Here is a 23,393-nt window from a genome sequence, read left to right as displayed (position 1 = left end):
GAGCAAGTCACTCAACAGAATTCCCAGATTATTAAAGCTTAAAATGGCCTCTGAAGTCTTCTAGTTTAACCCGTTTCCTTATTAAAGGGAGAGGACTGGACAAAATGAGTTTCAAGATCCCTTCCACTTTTTTCTTTTTTTGTGGGGGGAGGGCAGGACAATGAGGGTTAAGTGACTTGCTAGGGTCACACAGCTAGTCAGTGTCAAGTGTCTGAATCCAAATTTGAATTCAGGTCCTCCTGAATCCAGAGCCAGTGCTTTATCCACTGCACCACCCAGCTGTCCCCCTTCTACTTCTAAATCCCATGATCTTCCTGTATAATGTTAAGTGAAATAATCTGTTCTAGTAATCAAATGGGGTAATATTTGTAAAGCATTCAGCATAGTGCTGGGCTTAATAAAAGTTTATTCCCTTCCCTTTTCCTCTAGTAATGAACCCTAAGAAAAATATACAGTGTATGGGTTGCTGCCACACTGCTACCCAGTGTGAACTTATTTAGCTTTGGCTCAGTTCCCTGTTGAGTAAAAATATAAACCTGAGCCTTTCCAGACTTGTAGAGAAATCTGAATTCTGGGCACCTAGTAGGGAGTTTGGTAAATATTCTTTAATTCAGCTGAGTGCCAGAGGAATCCCTCCTTTTAGGGCTCAGGTAAAAACTTGACAAATCTTTTAAGGAAATGTTGACAGGGAGCCTGCTGCTGAGAAATAGGCCAACTGTGTGTTTGAACTTAGAGGGAGTTCATGGCCCACAAAGGTTGAGATTGTCACTGGACTGACAGAGCCGGAAACCTCACTTTCAATCCCACTATGGCTGCCATTTGGTTAATCACTTTACATTTTCATTTTCCCTCTTCCCCTTCTCTCCCTAAGTTGCTGTCACTCTCCCTGCGTGACAACACTGGGCCTGCCGATGAGAGGTTAACCTTCAGGTTGACATCCAGGTGATTTCTTAACTTGAGCCAATACTCATGTTTACTGGCACATAATTCTTTGTTTTGACAATTGTGTTGGAGTCCTTTAACGGCTGGCTGGCTGTGGCACGGTGTGTTTGACCATGTTTTGAAAAGTGACTTCCACACTTGTGTCAGTGATTGGCAAGGTGCCATGGGTTGGTGACGGTGAAGCATGATGTTCTGAACTCATTTGAACTCCTTGGCTGATTTATTTTCTGTGGTTTCCTGCTGCTCTATGTGTCCATAGGCATGCTGTTTGCTATGCCCACAGAGTCTTCAGTCTAGTCAGGGTTTGTGGTACAATTGTGTATGTGTGTGTGTGTGTGTGTGTGTGTGTGTGTGTGTGTGTGTGTGTGTGTGTAAGTGTGATGTACTGAGGTGATTTCTGCCCCCTACCTCCAGAGACTGTCCTGCTTGAAACAGCTAGGTTTCTTCTGATGATTCATAGTACAAATGATGACTAACAGAAAGCTAAATGTCATTTGGCCTACTGCATCCCTAAAGATCGGCCTATTTTTGCAGAATCCCTTGTGGTCAGTTCATCATGAGATTAACCTGTTGTTAGAGGCTGGGACTGATTTGGGCTTTTTTTCAGGCTTCAGTTCAGATTCAGAATGAAATGAGGCACTCATAGACCATCTAACAGTTAACAGGAAGTTTTCCTTAGATAAAACATGGATAGGATATTCAGAAAGGATACAGAATTCATTTGGTTGAAGCCTCAAAGGTTGAAGCCTGTCAAGCCTGAAAGAGAGCATTTTATACCTCCTCCTGGCTTTTGTACTTAAGGCTACCTGGAAGCTGTGTTAAAAGGCCTAAGCCACAGTCTAAGCCAGTTAAGTCTCCTGGAGGATTTCAATAAGGAAAAACTAGTCTAGGCTACATGGAAGATGTTGTTCCTGCCCCACCTGGGGCTCTGGCCTCTTCCTCTTTTTTCCTCAACCTTAGAAGAACTAGGTTTCTGGTCTATGTATTTTTATCACAATCTGGAATTCAGACCAGGTGCACTCTGGGGGCAGGAAGGCAGAAATTGCTTACTTAGTAACCCTAAAGAGAGCACCACTTTCTTTCCCATTGTGAGGCTGCCTGCCTGTAGTAGATAAAGGTAGGGAGACAATGAACCCTGGCTGCTGTTTTCTGATTGTTTCAGCAGGAAGGAGAGTGAGAGAGCCAATCAGACCCCTTCATGACTGATCTTTGCAGCTCTGGGGGTTGGATTAACAGGGTGGCTTTCCCTTCATGTCTATATTTGGGTCCATCTTTGTCCCTGGGAAAAGTTCTATATGCCAGACTGTGCTAGGGTTTTGGGGGTTTTGTTTTTACAGAGTTGATACTGTCATCTACTACAAAGCTACTTCTCTGAAGGTCTTAAGACATGGACAGCACCGTCAGAAACAGCTGCAACCTTAATGACACCTTCCCTATTCTTTTGCGTATTCTTATGTCACAAGAATCAAACTCCAAATCTGTAAGGACCTCATTAAGGGATGGCAGGGGATGTAGGACTAATCGGGCCTATGAGAATACTAGGGATCTTGATCTGGTCTGGACAGAGGTTTGGACTTCCTGGCATTTTGACACTTTCCTGGTGACCAACAGGATAGCTCAGAAATTTCCAGAGGCAGCATTAGTTGCCTTTGGAGTTTTGCTCCCATTCTGATTCAAGACTGGAGAAATTCTTCACTGTTATTTCTATCTTTTTCTTTTCTTTTCTTTCTTTTTTTTTTTTTAGTGAGGCAATTGGGGTTAAGTGACTTGCCCAGGGTCACACGGCTAGTAAGTGTTATGTGTCTGAGGCCGGATTTGAACTCAGGTACTCCTGAATCCAGGGCCAGTGCTCTATCCACTGCGCCACCTAGCTGCCCCCACTGTTATTTCTAGAAACCCTGAACTTTGGAATATCATCACTGGACATTCTGCCTTCAGGTTTGACATCATTTTTTTAACCATTACCGGGTGCTGCTTGAGTTCCCTTAAGAAAGTGTTCTTGACCTTGGTACTAATTAGAATGTAAAGGTTCAGTTAAACCTGCATCAACCTAAGACAGCTGTTCACCTCACTGCATTTAATTTGTCCTGTTGCTTCCTGCTACAAGAAAATCTCAGAAATTTGGTGGTAAAAGTAGGGGAAGCTGTACTTTCTAGGCCCTAGCCATCTGGATCTCCAGGCTATGTGGCCCACGGAGAGCCCTGCCATCTGGATCTCGAAAGTTTCTTGACGATTCTGAAGCCCACAGGAGTGGCAGGTGAAGCAGCACCAGAAAGATAATTAATTAAATGAGCCAAAAGGAAGTTTTATATAATTGCTGGAGAACAGGGATGAAGCCACCACAGAAACTTGTGACTATCTGGGTGAATCAAGATCACTATCAGTTCTAAGCAAACCACATATGGGAGATACAACAATAGCTGGAACAAACTCCAGTTCCATTCTTGTTTTGTGACCCAAAGAACAATGGAAGGCCCACCGGTAAGTTTAAGGACACAACATTTTAGAAACAATGACACGTAGAATTTTAAAAACAGAATAAAACAAACATTGTTAAGGACATTTATGAGCATGAGTTGTGGCCCAGACTGACCAACATGGCCAGTCATGGAGTGAGGTGAGGGATAACGGATTAGATACATTGAATGCTACCCTGGTGGTCTTCCTTACCATTTAACAGCAAATGATCTTTATATGAATGCCTTTTTAAAATACATTTTGTTTTTTTTGTTGTTGTTGTTGTTGTTTTGTTTTTAGTGAGGCAATTGGGGTTAAGTGACTTGCCCAGGGTCACACAGCTAGTAAGTGTTAAGTGTCGGAGGCCGGATTTGAACTCAGGTACTCCTGACTCCAGGGCCGGTGCTCTATCCACAAAATACATTTTTATTAATGTCTTTTTTATATCACCAGTTTCCCTCACTATACTATGTCTCCCTTTCCCCATCCCAGAGATGCATCCCAACAAATAGAAATATTTTAAAGACCAAAAAAAAAAAAAATGGCAGCTAGGTGGCGCAGTGGATAGAGCACTGGCCCTGAATTCAGGAGGACCTGAGTTCAAATCCAGCCTCCGACACTTGACACTAGCTGTGTGACCCTGGGCAAGTCACTTAACCCCAATTGCCTTACAAAAAAAAAAAAAGGCAAAAGAAAAGGAAAAAAATCAGCATAGCTGATCAGCAAATCAAAAAAGTCTAAAATACAGGTAAAATGCAATACTTGTGAACCACTAACCTCTGCCAATGGGTGGGAATGGAATGGCTTCTCATAACTCTTCTTCTGAGTCAAGCTTGTTCTTTACAATTTCATAACATTCATTTTGATTTTTTAAAAATGTGGCAGTGTTCTTTCTGTTTATTTGCATTCTTGTAGTCATTGTGTATATTGTTTTATTGGCTCTCTTTACTTCACTCTGCATTAGTCATATAGATCTTTCCAAGGTTCTCTGTATATGTCAGTCATCATTCTTACAGAGTGGTAATATTCCATTACACTTATGTACCACAATTTGTTTAGCCATTCCTCACTTGGATGGGCATCAATTTTGTTTTCAATTCTTTGCTATCACAAAAAAAAGGCGACTTTCTTCTTATCAATAGGCTTATGGGTGCCTTTTATGGAAATTCAGTGATCACACCAGAAGAATGAAAATTAACCCACGTAAATTAAGGTTATCTGAATCTGAAGTCAAATATATTGGGATAAATTTTGGGGGTTGAAAAAACTGGTCCTTGGTCACAAATGGGTAGGGACATAGCTATTAAAGAATGATCTCTGAGGGGCAGCTAGGTGGTGCAGTGGATAAAGCACCGGCCTTGGATTCAGGAGGACCTGAGTTCAAATCTGGCCCCAGACACTTGACACTTACTAGCTGCGTGACCCTGGGCAAGTCACTTAACCCTCATTGCCCTGCAAAACAAAACAAAACAAAAAAAAACAAACAAAAAGAATGATCCCTGAAGCAATATTTACAAAAATATGTGTGCCATATGTAGTGGGACCAGGGACCCCAAGAAACCCAAAAACCCTAACTCCCAGGGAATCCTTAAACTTTCCCAAGGGAAAAACAACTCTGCCTCCTACCTCAGGAATGCAGTGTGGCAAAGCACAAAGACCCTGGTCTGCAAGGAACCAAGAGGATGTATTGATATGGATGGGCAATATTCAAACTCCGAGCTGTTTTGCCCCTCCCATTTGCTTTGCAGCCCCTCCCAGTTGTTTTTGACAGCTTTGTTTGTAAACATATAAAAAGACCAGCTCTTCTCTTACACATCCAGTTTCCATAGTGATTCTGTCTCCTGGCCATATATTCCTCTCTCCTAATAAATCTTTTTATTTTACAAGATTCGAGGTGAGCCTCCAATTCTTTGGGTGAGCTAGCTCCCCCTAACCCCCAGTCCAGGTGGAGCAAACCCACAACATAGATACAAAAAATATTTGTAGTAAATCTTTTCATAAGCAAAAGCTTGGATACTCATCTATTGGGGAATGGCTAAACAAATTGCAGTATACGAATGTAATGAATTATGTTTGAACCATAATAACGAAAATTGATAGTTTCAGAAGAAACTGAGAAAATCTTTATGAAATGATGCAGAGTGAAGAGAGAAGTAGAGTTAGGATAATAGAATGACAATATAATAAAGAAAAACAACTTTGAAAGACTTTAGAACTCTGAACAATGCAATGACAACCACTAATTCCAGAGGACTGAAGATGACCTCTTCCCAGAGAGGTGACAGATTTAAAATGCAGAGTGAGTCATACATCTTTTGACATGGGCAATATGAGAATTTGGGGTTTTGCATAGTTCTTATGAGGGTTTTCTTTTTCATTGTTTTTATTGTTCGATGGAGCAGGAAGGGAGTGGGAAAGAAAATACAAACTTGTTAATCAGGAAAGAAAAAAGAGAAAAGGAAGTAAAGATTTTTTAAAAAATGCTCCCTGAGTTCTTCCAGTTGGGTATGTTTCTCTGGTGTTTTTGGTTTCAGGTTCACTACTAACTCCTATCAGAATAAATTCTAACAGTTGAGACAGTGTGAAGAATTCCAAAAGTAGGGCTTTGGTCTTTCCTTATATACAAAAAGTACAGAAAGGAGTCTTACTTAAATAACAAAGATCCGAAATGTTTTTCTTAGTTCCAAAATCTATACCATGAGGTCAAAGGCCAAACATGAAATTTAACTTCATAGCAGTCCTTGGGCCCGGTTCTCTGAAAAAGACATTCTGATCTGTCCACAAGCATTGGATTAGAGAGGATGGGGATTTTAAAGATAGGTGTTTCTTCTTAGGAACTCCTCCTTTTTGTCAAACAATGAAGGTGGGTAGAGACTGATCTTTCTTACAAATTCATAGCATAGCCAAAGATGAACAAAGATCCACTGGGGCATTTTTAGAAAAAAGAAAAAAAAAGTGAAGGACAAATAGACACATGTATTTCAGGTTTTTTTCCTGACTAAAATAAAGCAAAGAATAAAGCCTATATGTATACAAAAGGTATATGTGTGTCAACCTCAATTAATGAGAAAGAAAAATTGTGATATTTTCATGGGTATGGGAATGGGGACTAGGTTTACTTGGGTCATCTGTGTTTGGCAAAGGAAATTCATTGATATAATAATAACAGCCAGCATTTACATAGCAATTTAAGGTTGGCAAAACATCTTACAAGTATCTCATTTTATCTTCATAACAACTCTAGAAGGAAGATGCGATTATTATCCCCATTTTATAGATGAGGAAACTGAGGCTGACAGAAGTTAAATGACTTCTTAGCCAGGCTCATAATGCTATTTAAGTGTCTGAGACTGGATTTGAACTCAATTTTCCAAATGCATTCTATGCATTCTATGATGCAATACTCAGGGGAGGGAGAAGGAGAGAGGAAGGAAGTGCAGCTAAGTGGCTCAGTAGATAGAGCACTAGTCCTGGAGTTGGAGGATGTGAGTTCAAATCTGGTCTCAGATACTTCGCACAGGGCAAATCATTTAACCCCAATTCCCTCAAACATCCAGGGCCATCTCTAGTAGTCCTGATGTATATCTTGCCACTGGACCCAGATGACTCTGGAGGACAGAGTGAAGCCCTCTCTCACTTAAATCCAATTCATTGCAAGTCGTGACAACATCACCTACTGATGTCATGGTCCTCTTTGAGAATGAAGGACAAACAACAACTTAGCAGGGAATCAATTTACTTTTAGTAACTGCTAATAAAACACATATTTAAGATAGTTTTGCTGATAAGTTTGACAGAAAGCAATCAGCCAATAAATATTTATTAAGGTCATACTGTGTGACAGGGCTATGCTAAATGCTGAGATTACAAATTCAGGAAAAAGATAGTCCCTGATCTCAAGGAGCTAAGAGTCTAATGGAGGAAAACAACTCACAAAAGGAAGCTGAGGGGGCAGCTAGGTGGTGCAGTGGATAAAGCACTGGCCCTGGATTCAGGAGGAGTTCAAATCTGGCCTCAGACACTGGCTGTGTGACCTTGGGAAAGTCACTTAACCCTCATTGCCCACCAAAAAAAAAAAAGGGGGGAAGCTGAAAAGGGAGGATGGGGAAGAAACTCAGCCTAAGGTATGCTGGAGAAATCCAAAGGAGTGCCACCTGGTAGGAAATGAAGAGAAACAAGAATTATTTATTTATTTTTTTGTTGTTGTTGTTTTTTTTTTTTTAGTGAGGCAATTGGGGTTAAGTGACTTGCCCAGGGTCACACAGCTAGTAAGTATTAAGTGTCTGAGGTCGGATTTGAACTCAGGTACTCCTGACTCCAGGGCCGGTGCTCTATCCACTGCGCCATCTAGCTGCCCCAAGAATTATTTATTTTTAATAAAATAAACCAGGAAAACAGATTTTAGTTTTTAATTACTTCTACTAGGAATGAAAAAGAACATAACTTCCTCTTACAGTACTTAACAAGTTGGGGTGGAGTACCTCTTAACCAAAGTAAAATTACATGTATTAATATTGACTTGTAAAAGTTAAGATAATGAAAATATATCTATTTAAACAAATGTCTCAGTCTGGGTTCTGCTTAAGCAGAATGGCCTCATATTTTCAAAAAAAACCAACCTTGCCCTCCTAGTGATTGCTTTAAAATGTGGAAATATGATTGATTAAATAGAATCACTAGCTGATTATTTTAGAAATCGGGAAGGCTATTGTTAAGTTGCTCTTCCAAGTGATATTTTAAGACAATGAAAGTTTATGATCTCCACCCATAAAGAGAGAGTCCCATCTGGTTGGGGTTTTTTTCCCCATTTTTCTGGAAGACCATGACAGATGTCATGACTTGCCCAGACTCACACAGCTGTGTCAAGTATCTGACATCAGATTTGAACTCACATCCTCCTGACTCCAGGGCCTGTTCTCTATCCACTGTGCCACCTAGCTGCCCTGGGACTGGGGTAACCAATATGAAAGAGGGAAAAGAAAACAAATTGCCCACTGCTACTTAAAAATAAAGGTCAGGTGAGTCTAGAATGAAATGATGGGAGTTATTTTGAGAGATCTGATAACCTGAAATTGAGGTGAAGGGCAGAAGTGATTAACTAGGGGAGTTCTCATTTACTTTTACTTTTTAGTCTCTCTTTGTGCCTGTGAATGCAAAGCTCAACCTTTCTGCAGGGTTGAAAATTTAGAGACTTACAAATTACATAAGGTATATTTTAATGACTATATATTAGAGTTTCTTGCATTTTTGAGATGGATCAGCAGACAAGCTTAAAAAAAGGCTAGGGAAAGGCTAACCAACACACCATAAAATGTTAAAAGAACAAGAGAAAGTCTCCAGTGTGTTTGACATATCTTTTATGGAGAATTTATGGAAAACCATGAACCAGAAACACACAAGATGAAAAGTTCTGACTGGGATGTAACTTGTACTGATGGAAAGAATGCCCATGTTGAGGAGCTCAATACTCTTCTCACCAAATCTTCCCAAACTTTTATGGCTTCTTTGGTTCAGCCTAGAAGTCTCTATTTTGTCATTTAAATATCAACTCTTGGTGTATCATTATTACAAGTCCCAGTCAAGTTATATTTCACTTTTTACTACACAGATGTTTACCTCCTAAGAAAAATTTGAACATTCCTGAGATTATACAACATGGTTACTAAGTATTCCCATCATTTAGCCATGTTTGCCACCATATGCCAGTGTCTCAGTGTCTCCTCTGTCACTCTTCTGTGTATGTTATGTTCTCCTTTTCCTACAGTCAGAGTTTTGGCTGATGTTCTCTCAAAGATGTTGTAGGCACCCCAATCCCTGTTCATTCCAATGCCTTCCCTCTGTTGCTTATTTCCTATTTTTCCCATATAATAGCTTGCTTTGTATATATTTGTTTGCATGTGGCATCCATTAGATTGTAAGTTTCCAGAGGGCAAGGACTGTCTTTTGCCTCTGGCTGTATCCTCAGCACTTTAGCATGGTGTTTGGCACACAGTAAGAGCCTAGCAAATGTCTATTGATCTGATTGATAGACTTGTTGGGGGGACTTGCTACCTGGATGGGGTGGGGTGGGGGTGGGACTGGCTCACCCAAAGAATCAGAGGCTCATCACAAATCTTGTAAAATAAAAAGATTTATTAGGAGAGTGGAACATATGGCTGGGAGACAAAATCACTATGGAAAACCTAGAAGACTGGGTCATTTTGTATATTTACAAAATAAAGGGGAGGGAATTACAAAGCATATGGGAGGGAAATGCAGAACTTCTGAGCTGGGCCAAACAAGTGGGAGGGGATTTTGGAATTATGGGGCACCAGTAAGATTAGCAGCCCCCATCCATATCCTGCATATCTTCATTGCTTATCAGCATACCAGTTTCCAGCAACACCCATTTCTGTGGTGGGAGGCAGAGCTGTTTCTTCCTTGGGAAAGTTTAAGGATTCTTTGGGGGTTGAGGTCCCTCATCCCACAACAAATTTATGATTAGGATTCTGTCATAAAGGAGTTTGAAGAGAATGGTATTTGTTTGGTATTTGTTCCAACTTTCTTTTATCATAGATGAGGAAACTAAAACTCATACAGGTAAAGTGACCTGTCCAAGGTCACTCAGAAAATTTTTAATTTGAATAGAGGCACTCTTACTCCAAACCCCACTTTCTCTCAGCTACACTAAGTTGTTGCCCTACAGGTCAAAATTCAATAGTGTACTTACTTCAAGCAGTAAACTAGGGGCAGCTAGGTGGCGCAGTGGATAGAGCACCGGCCCTGGAATCAGGAGTACCTGAGTTCAAATCCGGCCTCAGACACTTAACACTTACTAGCTGTGTGACCCTGGGCAAGTCACTTAACCCCAATTGCCTCACTAAAAAAAAAAAAAAAAGCAGTAAACTGCTGTGAAATTCCCCCTTGGTCAAATTGGTGGTGGGATTTGACTTGTATTTCTTTGTTTCTTGATGAAGCATGTGCCCATTCAGCTCCTATGAGGGCTTGTCCTGGGAGTTCGGTTCCCTGGGCAAAGAGCCAGGGAAAGTACACCTATTGCATCAGCTGCTAATCTTGGTTGTCATTGTTTGCAAGAGGAGGGGCAGTTTATTACTTCCTTGAGCACAAAGCCTAGGTAAATAATGGTTATTTATACTCTGTGGATCCATTTTGGGTGCAGTGAAAAAACATAGTTTACCGAGAAATGAAGTCTCACAGCGACCAGGTTTCATTCCAGTAACACCCCAGTCAAAATCCATGGATACCCCTAAGTAGGCAAGTAGGCAAGGTAAGCAAGAAGCATTTAGTAAGCATATACTTTGTACTAGGCATTGTACTGGGGCACAGTGGGCCTGAAGTCAGGAAGACTCATCTTCTCTAGTTAAAATCTGGCCTCAGGTACTTACTGTGTGACCCTAGCTAAGTCACTTAACCTAGTTTGTTTTATTTTGCTCATCTATAAAATGAGTTGCAGATGGAAATGGCAAACCACGCTAGTATCTTTGCCAAGAAAACCTCAAACAGGGTCACAAAGAGTGGATACCACTGAAAAGCTGGAACAGTAGGCACCATACTAAGCACCCTAGGTACAAACACAAACAAAAAGAAATCTAGTCCTAGTGGCTTACATTCCAAGGAGGAAAACAGCACATTCATTCCCACAAAAGAGAGTTGAAAGAGGGAGGGAAGATGCCCATATTGAGTTGTGATAGAGAAGTCTATAGCCTGAGAAGCACAGCCAGGAGAGGAATAAAGCCAGAGCAGCCTGGGAAGGACCCCAAGAGAGCCCCCAGAAGGAACTCACTTCCATGGCAAGGAGGCTCCAGGCACTGAGGGGAGTTCTCCTAGTACCCTGCACTGTAGCAAACAACTAGGTCCATCCACTGTATTTCTAGGGAAGCCCTGGAGTTGATCTAGCCTTATCCAGATTCAGGAAATACCCTGGATGAGAATGAGACTCTGAGCTGAACCAGTACCAGACTGATCTTATAGGTGGGAAGCCATTCCCTGGCTGGTGCTTGGTCAAGTCCTACTTTAGGTGATGGTTATGTCACAGGAAACAGGTGGTGGGGGTTCTTAGGTATTCCTCTGTAAAGAGTTACAACTCTCCAATTAGAACAAAATGGTCTTTTATTGGGGTGCTAGAGAAAGTGACTGAGAGGAAAGTCAAAGACTTACATTTAGGGGAAGGAGATGGCTTAGAAACATGGAAGAAAGGCCAAAGCTTTTACAGAGGATAGATGGGGTGACCACCTGGAAATGGAAAGTTCCTTTTGGGGGTGGGATGGGAAAGGTTTCTGGAGTTATCTCTGTCCCCTGGTGCAGCCCCAGGTCTATAGAATTTCATCTCTCCTCACTTCTTAGGTGTGTCCGTCCTGCTATCTAGTTGGCCAAGCTAAACTTTAATAGTACCTTAATTCCTCCATATGTCCTAACCCCCATGTCAGTTACATTAGATGACCGCTGAGGAAGCTAGGAAAACAGTGGGACCCAATCATTTGATTTGACTTTCCTCATCTGTAAAATGGGAGGATTGGACTAGATGACCTCTCTGATCCCTTTCAACTCTAGACCTATGAACTTCAGATTAATGATCTGGCTACAGTCATATATAACTTTGACAGCATGCTGTTGTGGCAAGAAGGCTGAATTTGACCTCAAAGGACCTGAGTTCAAATCCTGGCCTGGACACTTAATACCTTTGTTAACCTTAGACATCTTTGGATCTCAAAGAGGGTGTTAGTCTTCTTCTCTATAAAACGAGACAGTTGGAGTAGATGACCTCCAAGGTCCCTGCCGCTTCAACGATCCAATGATTCTTTGCTTTCTGCCTCAGGTTTGAGGCACAGAAGTTCCCTTATATCCCGACCTGGCTCAGGACAGGGGAAACCATTGGCTCTGATTGGCCGCAAGGGGATAGGAGAAGATCCTTTATTCTCTTAATATTAGAGACATTGCCTTTCACATTAGTAGGAGAAGGGAATTTTCCTAAGGTTTCTGAAACAAATTTTCCCTTCCTGCCTAAGTTTATTTTCAGTCTTATTTTCTATCTATGTGCATTAGACTCTGGAGACAGAACAGGATGTATCTGTCTGTTCACTGCCGTATCTTCAAACCAGAGATCAAGGATGGTGAAGAGAGTTTCTAATACTTATTTTAAAATCTCAAAATATTTAAGATTTCAGTGAAAAGAATATTATGCTGGAGGTCAGAAGATCTAGCTTTGAGCTCTTACTCTATCCCTTGCTAGTGCAGTGACCTTGGAAAAGTCACTTAAGCTCTCTAACTCTCTTTTTTTTCTTTCTTTTTTTTTTTTTTAGTGAGGCAATTGGGGTTAAGTGACTTGCCCAGGGTCACACACCTAGTAAGTGTTAAGTGTCTGAGGTCGGATTTGAACTCAGGTACTCCTGACTCCAGGGCTGGTGCTCTATCCACTGCACCACCTAGTTGCCCCCAGCTCTCTAACTCTCAATTTTCCCAACTGAAAAATGGGGATAATTATACTTACACTAACTATTTAATAAAATTGTTGTAAGAAAGTCACTTTTGCAATCGATGTAGAACTATATATATATATTTTTTTTGTGAGGCAATTGGGGTTAAAACTTGCCCAGGGTCACACAGCTAGTAAGTGTTAAGTGTCTGAGGCCAGATTTGAACTCAGGTCCTCCTGAATCCAGGGCCAGTGCTCTATCCACTGCCCCACCTAGCTGCCCTGATGTAGAACTATATTGATGAGAAAGTTATTAGTTTGCTGCCAACCCATGTAGAAGGGGGTTGGGGGTTTGGGGGAAGTGCATAATGAGACAGAGGGGCAGCTAGGTAGTACAGTGGACAGAGTGCCAGGCCTGGAGTCAGGAAGATTCATCATCCAGAATTCAAATCCAGCCTCAGACACTCACAAGTTGTGTGACCCCAGGAAAGTCACTTAACCCTGTTTGCCGCAGTTTTCCTCATCTGTAAAATGAGTTGGAGAAGGAAATGGCAAACCATTCTAATATCTTTGCCAAGAAAATCCCAAATGGCATCATGAAGAGTTGGAACCTACTGAACAATGAGACAGAATGGAAGGGCCAGACCCTTCACTTCTGTGTCATCACATAGTTATAGAAGTAAGAAGGTGGGTTGGCAGCAGGCAGAGCCCATCCCCCTGAGCATGCTCTGAGAACTGGATTCTCATTGGACAGACCCATCATCCCCTTACACCATTACTACATGATAGAGCAGGGTAGTGTGTTTTCCTCTCCTTGTTAACAGGGGTCCAGACTGAGAATTAAATGGAGTCAGGATTAAAATGGCCAAGGTCACATAGAGCAAGTTCAGTAGCAATTTTAGGGCTCAGGCCTCCTGCTCTTGAGTTCAACTCTCTGATCCCTGGATGAGATGGACCCTCTCCCACCTCTGAAAAAATAAATGTCCTTGTGGTTGATAAGATGTCTGTGTAAAAATAGTCAGGTCTTTCTTAATGCTCCTGCCCCTCGTATGTCTAGGTATGAACATCTGCTGACTTCCTTGGCAAATGCTGTATTTATTTCACTGAGCAGATTTGGTTTCCGTCCTGACTCTGACATGCCTACCAACGTCATCAGCTCTAAGTCTGTGATAGTCTCCCTCACTGGCAGGTACAGACTGAGCAGAGAGCTATCCAGACTGAAGGCTTAGAAACTGAGCACATATTATCTATGTTTGAGAGTGACTGATGGGGTATCTCAGTCACATTCCATTGAAGTAACCCTTTTGGCCTCTAAACTGAAGAACTTCCTACACTGTTTCCATTCTATCTGATAGAATCCTTTACTCTCACTACTCTCCTGAGTTCACATACTGTCTCACCTACAAACCCTGACACTTCTACTACTTTGTGGCAGAAGACAGTTGTGGTGAAAAACATACTAGACAAGGATTGTCTGTGTTCAGGCAAGTCACTTAACCTCTCAAAGTCTTGGTTATCTTATCTGTAAAATGGCATTAAGAGTACCTGAACTACCTCACAGAAGTATTGTGCGGAAAGTGCTTGAAGCATTATAGAAATCTGAGCTGCTGTAATTACTCATGGCACCTAGTCCCCATTTGTCCCTCCTTGTTCTGATCAAACCTCTGAGGGATTTGAATAAGGGGACAGACAAGGACAGGAAAGTCTGAAACTAAATCTTAACAGAATAAGAAGGTGATGATCTAAGAGGAGCATGACATATAACTTTGGCAGGCTTAAATAATTTTGAATTACCCATGAGTAGGTGGTAGCAGAAGTGACACGTAGACAAATAGAGTAAAGATGTGGAGTGTGTGTGTGTGGTAAAGGAGTAGCACAGACTGGCATTATCAGATACCCTTGTAGGATGGGGGTGGGGAAGACAAATCATATAACAAAACCCTGGAATGGAGCGTCTTCTGGTGTGGAGTCTGGGAACTGGGGGAGAACCATCAAACACCATTTTAATCCCTAAATAAAGAGTTGAGGGTTTCTGAGTTGTTGAGGTGGGGTCGAGAAAAGGTCTTTTCATGGGAGCAGGAGCAGATGACTTATCTAAACTTTGTAACTTCCCCAAAGTCTCACACAGTGCTCTATAAGCAAAAGGTGCTTAATTAATCTTTATTGTATATAAGGAGGTACTAGGGAGATCTGAGTAGGAGATTGATAAATGGGGATGATGCCAAGAGAATGTAGGATCCATATGTCTAGAGTGGAATCTTGCCATCTGATTCACAGAGATACTGATAGCAAGGGTTGTATTATCATTCATTCCAGAAGTGACTTGTGGAAATGGGTTGGGTCTGAATACCAACAATTCAAGGGAAAAAGAGAAGAGGGAAAAGGTTATCAATATATTGTTAAGTAAAGGAAATGCTAAAGGGTTCAACAGAGGCAGTGCCTTATATTCTGACAGCTCCAGCAGTCCCATAATCCTATTTGCCTGGTATTTTTTCCCAAATGCCATGAAGTAGGTGCCCATCAATTGGAGAATGGCTGAACAAATTATGATATATGTATGTCAAAGAATGCTGTTGTGCCATAAGAAATAATGAAAGGAATGAGTTCAGAGAAATCTGAGAAGACTTATATGAACTGATACAGAGCAATGTGAGCAGAAACAGAACAATGTATATAAAAACAACAATACTGTAAAGACAAACAACTGTAAAAGACTTAAGAACTCTGACCAAAGCAGTGACCAACCAGGATTCCAGAGGACTGATGATAACTATACCATCCCACCTCCTGACAGAGAGGCAGTGGATTCAAGTACACAATGAAACACATATTTTTCAGACATGAATAATGTAAGAATTTGTCTTTTTTGACTCTGCTCATTTTATTACAAAGATTTTGTTTTATACTTTTTTTAATTGGGAAAAAGTAGAAAGGAGAGAAGATAAATGCTTTTTAATTGAAAACTAAATAAAATGGAGGGGGGTAAAAACCAACTACCTTAAGGTAGAGAATGTTTCAGAAGTAGGGGAAGGGTTTGGCTGGGATTGGGAACCCCTTTTGCTTCCCCAAAACTCTTATCTCCTTATTCAGCTTTGCATTCTCAATTCAAGCAAGAAAGAGCAAGTCTGCATGCAGACTGTGTCATAATTATCTGAAACACCCTTTGGATACCCTACTTCAAGTTGAATTTATTTTTCATTATGACATTATGAATATACTGCTTATAATAGTATGAATTATAATGGTGGTTATTCTGCCAGGCATTTTTTTTTTCTGAGGGTAAACAAGGAACACTTTTTCAAATACTTTTTCAAGGAATACTTTTCAAATCATGTTCACTTGATCCATATTTTGTTGATCAGAGAGCTAAGGTCCTGAAAGGGTAAGTAAAGAGCAAGAACTAGGAATTTTTGTACCCATGTCGAGTACCTTAGACCGAAACAAAGCATGTGCCCAGTTGGGACAAGGAACAAGATACTTCCTTGCTGGGGGAAACAGAGACTCCAGAACACTACACAAGGCTGCTGCTAGGAAGAATATCATGCTTGAGACAGATACAGGGAGTAGAAAGCAGGGTGTTATACTAGGCTTGGACTCAAAAAGACATCTTCCTGAGTTCAAATCCAGTCTCAGACACTTACTAGTTGTGTGACCCTGGGCAAGTCCCTTAACCCTGTTTGCCTCAGCTCCTCACCTGAAAAATGAGCTGAAGAAGTAAATGGCAAACCACTCCAATATCTTTGCCAAGAAAACCCCAAATGGGGTCACAAAGAGTTGGACGCAACTAAAACAACATAACAGCAGCAAATATAAAGTTCACCCCACTTCATTATCCAGTAACTTCCTATTTCAAGTATTATTCTTGCTAACTAATTACTTAGTTCTGATGTTTCTGCCCTTCTGAGGAACTGCAAATGTTATTGCAACCCTTTAGATTTAGCACACCGGGGCAAAGTCCTAGTCATCCTTCCCTAGTTACTGTTCTGGGTAAGCGACTTGCTATGAAAAAATAGAAAGTCAGTGATAGGGCTTCCAAATGAACTTGAAGCATTGGATTCAATCCAGTTCTCTCCCTCTCCAGATCCATATGGTTTTCCTCCCACCTCCATTCTCCCCCACCTCTCAAGATGATGACCCAAGCATATCTTGGGATAGCTTCCTGTGTATGGGAATAAATTGTTTCTTATCCAAGGTAAGTAGTATCAGTCTGTTTGGCCCCCTCAGGCTTTGGCCAACAGCCTGTGCTGGTGGTGACAGCGGCTTCTTCCCACAGAGCAAGAGAAACAACAACGCCTTCTCTGTTATACCTCTTGAAGCTAGAGCCAGGAACCAAGGACATGCTCTATCGCAGAACAAACATTAGTTCAAGGGGCAATTGTGTTTCTGTGTATGGCATCCCTCACACATTTCCTCTTTTTTTTTTTTGGTAGGGCAATGGGGGTTAAGTGACTTGCCCAGGGTCATACAGCTAGTAAGTGTCAAGTGTCTGAGGCCAGATTTGAACTCGGGTACTTCTGAATCCAAGGCCGGCGCTTTATCCACTATGCCACCTAGCTGCCCCCACATATTTCCTCTTTAGTTAGTAATGTCAGCAGAGGGAAAGTTTGGCAGAGTCACAGGAAAAATCAGTGGTCTCTAATGGGATCATGAGGGGGAGGAGGAGGACAGAGATATCAGGGGCCACTAAACCTGAGGTCAGCAGGAGTGTTAAGGGATCAAGAGGTTGAATGATGTTAGCTCTCAAATTCTTTGACTCTATGAAGGCTTGGGATGGAGTGTAGAAATAGTGCCAGCATTTGGAGGAAAAAGAAAGGGAGATGAATAGTTTCACCCAAATTCCTGTCGTTCATGAGCCACTTATGAATTCAACCAATAATTATTGTGTGTCCTGTTCAGTCACAGAGGGACTGAATGAATTTATAATAAAGGAAAGGGCAGTAGGAATGAGGCATGTACCCAAATAACCATAAAACAAATTAGAATGGGCTAAGTACATAGGATTTATGGGGTAGCTAATGGATATAGTGAGAAGACTAGAGTCAGGAAGAATCCTCTTCCTGAGTTCAAATCTGGCCTCAGACACTTACTAGCTATGTGACCTTGGGCAAGTCATTAAGCCTGTTTGCCTCAGTTTCCTCATCTGTAAAATGAGCCGGAGAGGGAAATGGCAAACCACTCCAGTACCTTTGCCAAGAAAACCCCAAATGGGGTCACAGAAGAGTGAAACACAACTGAAACAACTGAATAACAACAACAGCAAAAGTGCATAGGAAAAATCAGAGTGGGGGCAGCTAGGTGGCGCAGTGGATAAAGCACCAGCCCTGGATTCAGGAGGACCTGAGTTCAAATACAGCCTCAGACACTTAACACTTACTAGCTGTGTGACCCTGGGCAAGTCATTTAACCCCAAATTCCTCACCAAAAAAAAAAAAAAAAAAGAAAAGAAAAGTCACAGTGGCTTAAGAGATTTGAGGGAGGAGAGAGATCAGTTCCAGCTGGGGGAAATGATGGAAGGCTTTCATTTGTATTACTCTGTCTGTGTGTGTATACATATATGTGTGTATGTATATATTTATATATGTATATGTGTGTAAATGAGATACATATATATATGTGTGTGTGTGTATATATATATATATATATATATATATATATATAAAATTTATATCACTTTATGTATATCTATCACACACACACACACTCCCCCATTGCCTGGGAGCCCCTAACGACAATACGTCAGGGAATTTGAGACTGGGCATAGTCATTGAAGGGAAGAATTGGAGGAGACAAAGTTCAGATTACTATAAGCAAAACAGAGACCAAATGTTGACTTAAAAGTTATGATTATATATACCAGTGTCTACTCTGGCTCCCACTTGCTGAATGCCCAGGTATGTTAGGTCTCACTTCTCCCCCAGGGTTCTCTGGTAATGGTTTGGGATATCTAGTCTCTGTGATTAGTTCGCGTTCCTCTTGATGGTATTCCCTCAAGTGTAATGGGTGGGTCCCCTGTACCCCAGTTCCAATTAGCCGCTGTCAGATTAGGGTTTTTTGTTTTTGTTTTTGTGGGGGTTTTTTGCAGGGCAATGAGGGTTAAGTGACTTGCCCAGGGTCACACAGCTAGTACGTGTAAAATGTCTAAGGCTGGATTTGAACTCAGGTCCTCCTGAATCCAGGGCAGTTGCTTTATCCACTGTGCCACCTAGCTGCCCCTGTCAGATTAGTTTTTACAAATATTTACTCCAAAGCATATAATTGTCATAATTCCCCTCCTGTCCCCCACCCCCATACCACCTTAATTTCTCAAGAGGGGAAAGGAATTAGGGTTATACCTTAATTTATTCCCATATAGCATAGTCCCAATTCCAAGTCCAAAACCTTTCTTGGACTCAAGTCCCAGGCACCCTGATTTCTCAGGGCTTCCCTTTTCGGGATTATAGCTGGCTATAATATCCTGCTTAGAATCCTGGCTCCAAGATTGCCATGGCTTGAACATCCAGGTTCATTGGAGATTACCACCTGTACCTGAAAATGAGAAGGACAAATGAAATAAAACAGAAACAGAAACACCCCAAGGCATGGGTACTTAAAAGAGAGAGGAGGGAAAGGTTCTCTCCCAACTTCTTGGTTCAGTTCATGATTGCTATGCTGGAGGTGAACTGGGTATGGTCTTCACCTTATTGAACACAGCAGGAAAGAGCATGAAACCAAGACTTAGTCCAGTCAGACATGTTTAAAGATGTAGCCTCGTGGCAGCTAGGTGGCGCAGTGGATAAAGCACCGGCCCTGGATTCAGGAGTACCTGAGTTCAAATCCGGCCTCAGACACTTGACACTAGTTGTGTGACCCCGGGCAAGTCACTTAACCCCCATTGCCCCCGCAAAAAAAAAAAAAAAAGATGTAGCCTCCTTCAGCTCTGTAGCCAATAGAAGAAGGCTATTCCAATCCACGTTATGTACCTTCCTGTTAGGAGATTTAGGAATGTTCCAAAGCCCCATTTTACACACACACACACACAGACACATACACACACACACACACACACGCACTACACACTTATAGAGATTTGGGTATTTTTCTCAGAGGAAGAGTTGAAAAATTAGATTTGACTAAGCACTGCTGACTTCTGAATGGGAATACTAAAGAATATAGATTTCTCAGTTTCTATGATACCATTAACTAATATAAAAAAGCAGAAAGAATAATCTAGCTTCCTCTTTTGAACACTAATAACACAATAAAAATAATAATAAACTAAGGAAATATGAGCGAAAGATACAGACCTAAATGGCATTTAAATGCTATTCTATTTTTTTTTTTAGTGAGGCAATTGGGGTTAAGTGACTTGCCCAGGGTCACACAGCTAGTGAGTGTTAAGTGTCTGAGGCCGGATTTGAACTCAGGTACTCCTGATTCCAGGGCCGGTGCTCTATTCACTGCACCACCTAGCTGCCCCTTAAATGATATTCTTTCTTTTTTTTCCTTTTTTTTTTTCGGGGCAGTGGGGGTTAAGTGACTTGCCCAAGGTCATACAGCTAGTAAGTGTCAAATGTCTGAGGCCGGATTTGAACTCAGGAACTCCTGAATCCAAGGCCGGTGCTTTATCCACTGCGCCAACTAACCACCCCCTTAAATGCTATTCTTAATGAATAGTTAAAAATATTTTTTTAGGGGGGCTATCAGGGTTAAGTGACTTGCCCAGGGTCACACAGCTAGTAAGTGTCTGAGGCCAGTTTTGAACTCAGGTCCTCCTGAATCCAGGGCCACTGCTTTATCCACTGCACCACATAGCTGCCCCCTAAAAATAAATTATTATAACAATTAGATAAAAGATGATGACAATGACACAACATACCAAAACTTTTGGGATGCAGCTAAAGCAATCCTCAGAAGAAAACTAATATTTCTAAAGAAATATTAGAATGAAACAGAAACAGAGAAGATCAATAACCTAAGAATGCAATTTAAAAGGCTAAAAATAAATAAATTAGAAACCCTAAAACAAGTACAAAAGAAGAAATATTGAAAATTAGAGGAGAAATGGATACTTGAAAATAAAAAGAATGTAGAATTGATGAACAAAAGTAAGTTCATTTTTTTTTAATGTAATACTAACAAAATCAATAAACCATTACCCAGCCTGATTAAGAAAAAGAGAGAGGAAAATCAAATGATCAAAATAAAAGATGAACAAAGTGAATTCACAACAGAGGGGATAAAAAAGGAATTACCAGAAAGCACTATGCACAATTATATGCCAGCAAAATGGAGAATTCAAAGGATATTGATGAATTATCCATTAAATACCTAAACTAAAAAAATAAGAAATTGAGAACTTAAGCAACTGAATTTCATGCAAAAAGAACTTGAGTAGGCCATAAATGAATTACCAAAGGAGGAAAAAAAAAATCCCAGCTCACATGCATTTAAAATGAAATTTTACCCAACCTTAAAGAACAATTAATACCTATATTACAAAACTTATTCTAAAAAAATAGACATAGAAGGGACTTTGTCAAGCTCTTTTTATGGAACAGTATGTGGAGATAGGGTCAGGTAGGCCACCCCATCCAAATGTTTCACTTAATTACTATTATAAGGAGCCATACAACTTGACAATAAATGTGACATTAGAGACCTGGTGTGCCTATGAATCTAGGTGGAAGAAGCTACCCTCTTTTTTTCCCTACCAAATTCCTTTATTTTTTTTCAAACATTTTTATTTATTTATTTATTTATTTTGCAGGGCAATGGGGGTTAAGTGACTTGCCCAGGGTCACACAGCTAGTAAGTGTCAAGTGTCTGAGGCCGGATTTGAACTCAGGTCCTCCTGAATCCAGGGCCGGTGCTTTATCCACTGCCCCACCTAGCTGACCCCCTTTTCCCTTTTTTTAGATGTCTTTGGCATATAGACCTAGCAGTGGTATTGCTAGATCAAAGGATAGGCACAGTTTTATAGCCCTTTGGGCATACTTCCAAATTGCTCTCCAGAATGGTTGGATCAGTTCACAACTCCACCAATAGTGCATTAGTGTCCCAGTTTTCCCACATCCCCTCCAACAACCAACATTTTCTTTTAGTTCTTTTCTTTTTAGGTCTTTAGTGATTTTTTTCCCCAACAATTACATGTAAAAACAATTTTAAATCTATTTTTAAAACTGTGTTCCAAATTCTCTTCCTCCCTCCCTGCCTACCCTCCCACCCTTAAGAACACAAGCAATTCAACATGTTATACATGTGTAGTCATACAAAACATGTCCACATTAGTTAGGTCAACATTTTCTTTTTTTGTCATATTAGCCACTTTGTTAGATGTGAGATGGTACCTTAGAGTCCTTTTAATTTGCGTTTCTCTGATCAATAGTGATTTAGAACATTTTTTCATATGACTATAGATAGCTTTAACTTCTTTGTCTGAAAACTACCTGTTTGTTATATCCTTTAACTATTTATAAGTTGGGAAATAACTTGAAACTGCCTCTTAAAATATAGGGCTTGCAGGCTTAGGCATTTGAAGATGCTATTTCCTTTGACATATTTTTCATACTGATGTGGCATGACTCATTTTGTACCATAGCCATAGAATAGTATCATGCTAGTTTCACTACCTATATGACTTCTTTTTGTTTTGTTTTGTTTTTTTGTTTGTTTTGCTTGTTTGTGTTTTTTTGGTGAGGCAATTGGGGTTAAGTGACTTGCTCGGGGTCACACAGCTAATAAGTGTCAAGAGTCTGAGGTCGGATTTGAACCCAGGTCCTCCTGAATCCAGGGCTGGTGCTCTATCCACTGTGCCACCTAGCTGCCCCACCTATATGACCTCTAAGAAACTAAGGTGCATCTACTTTAATTTATAAGGAACTGATTGGCAAAATCCGTATTAATTAATTAATCCCTTATTAAAGAGTAAGATAACATCTGGACTTACCATGTCTCTTGGGAAGCTTCTGGCATCTGGCCTTCAGAAAACTTACCTCTTCTTCTTTCTAGTTGACTAACATCATCCAAGCACATTTCTTTTTTTGTTTTTTGTTTTTTTTAGTGAGGCAATTGGGGTTAAGTGACTTGCCCAGGGTCACACAGCTAGTAAGTGTTAAGTGTCTGAGGCCGGATTTGAACCTAGGTACTCCTGACTCCAGGGCCGGTGCTCTATCCACTGCGCCACCTAGCTGCCCCCCAAGCACATTTCCATTTCATGACAGATCCAAAGTCCACAGTTCTGGGAAGTTTCTGGGAGGAGACTCATGACCACTCCATAAAATTATTCCTTTATGTGTGAGAGGAAACTTGGCAAATCATAGGATCTAGAGCCAGAAGAAAGCCTAGAGAACACTGGGAGAAATCCAGGAGGCAGTGGATAGAGTACTGAGCCTGGCATTAGAAAGACCTGAGTTCAGATCCAGCCTCAGATACTTCCTAGTGGTGTGACCCTGGGCAAGTCATTTAACCAGTTTTTGTCTGACAAAAGGATCCGCTGGAGAAGGAAATGGTAAACCACCCCAGTAACTTTGCCAGGAAAAACCTAAATGGGGTCATGAAAGGTCAGACATGACAGGAAAAAGACTGATGGATAGAGATAGCCAAA

At 40.9% G+C, this 23,393-nt stretch overlaps 1 pseudogene; it reads right to left on the bottom strand.

The window, feature by feature from the left end:
- LOC122738668 overlaps positions 1-23,393 on the bottom strand; it is a 178,262-nt pseudogene that overhangs the window by 4,981 nt on the left and 149,888 nt on the right.

The sequence above is a fragment of the Dromiciops gliroides genome, chromosome 2, assembly GCF_019393635.1.
Source record: "Dromiciops gliroides isolate mDroGli1 chromosome 2, mDroGli1.pri, whole genome shotgun sequence".
Classification (NCBI taxonomy): Eukaryota; Metazoa; Chordata; class Mammalia; order Microbiotheria; family Microbiotheriidae; genus Dromiciops; species Dromiciops gliroides.
Note: the sequence above shows the minus strand (reverse complement) of the source record. Positions and strands in the feature narration are given on the sequence as shown.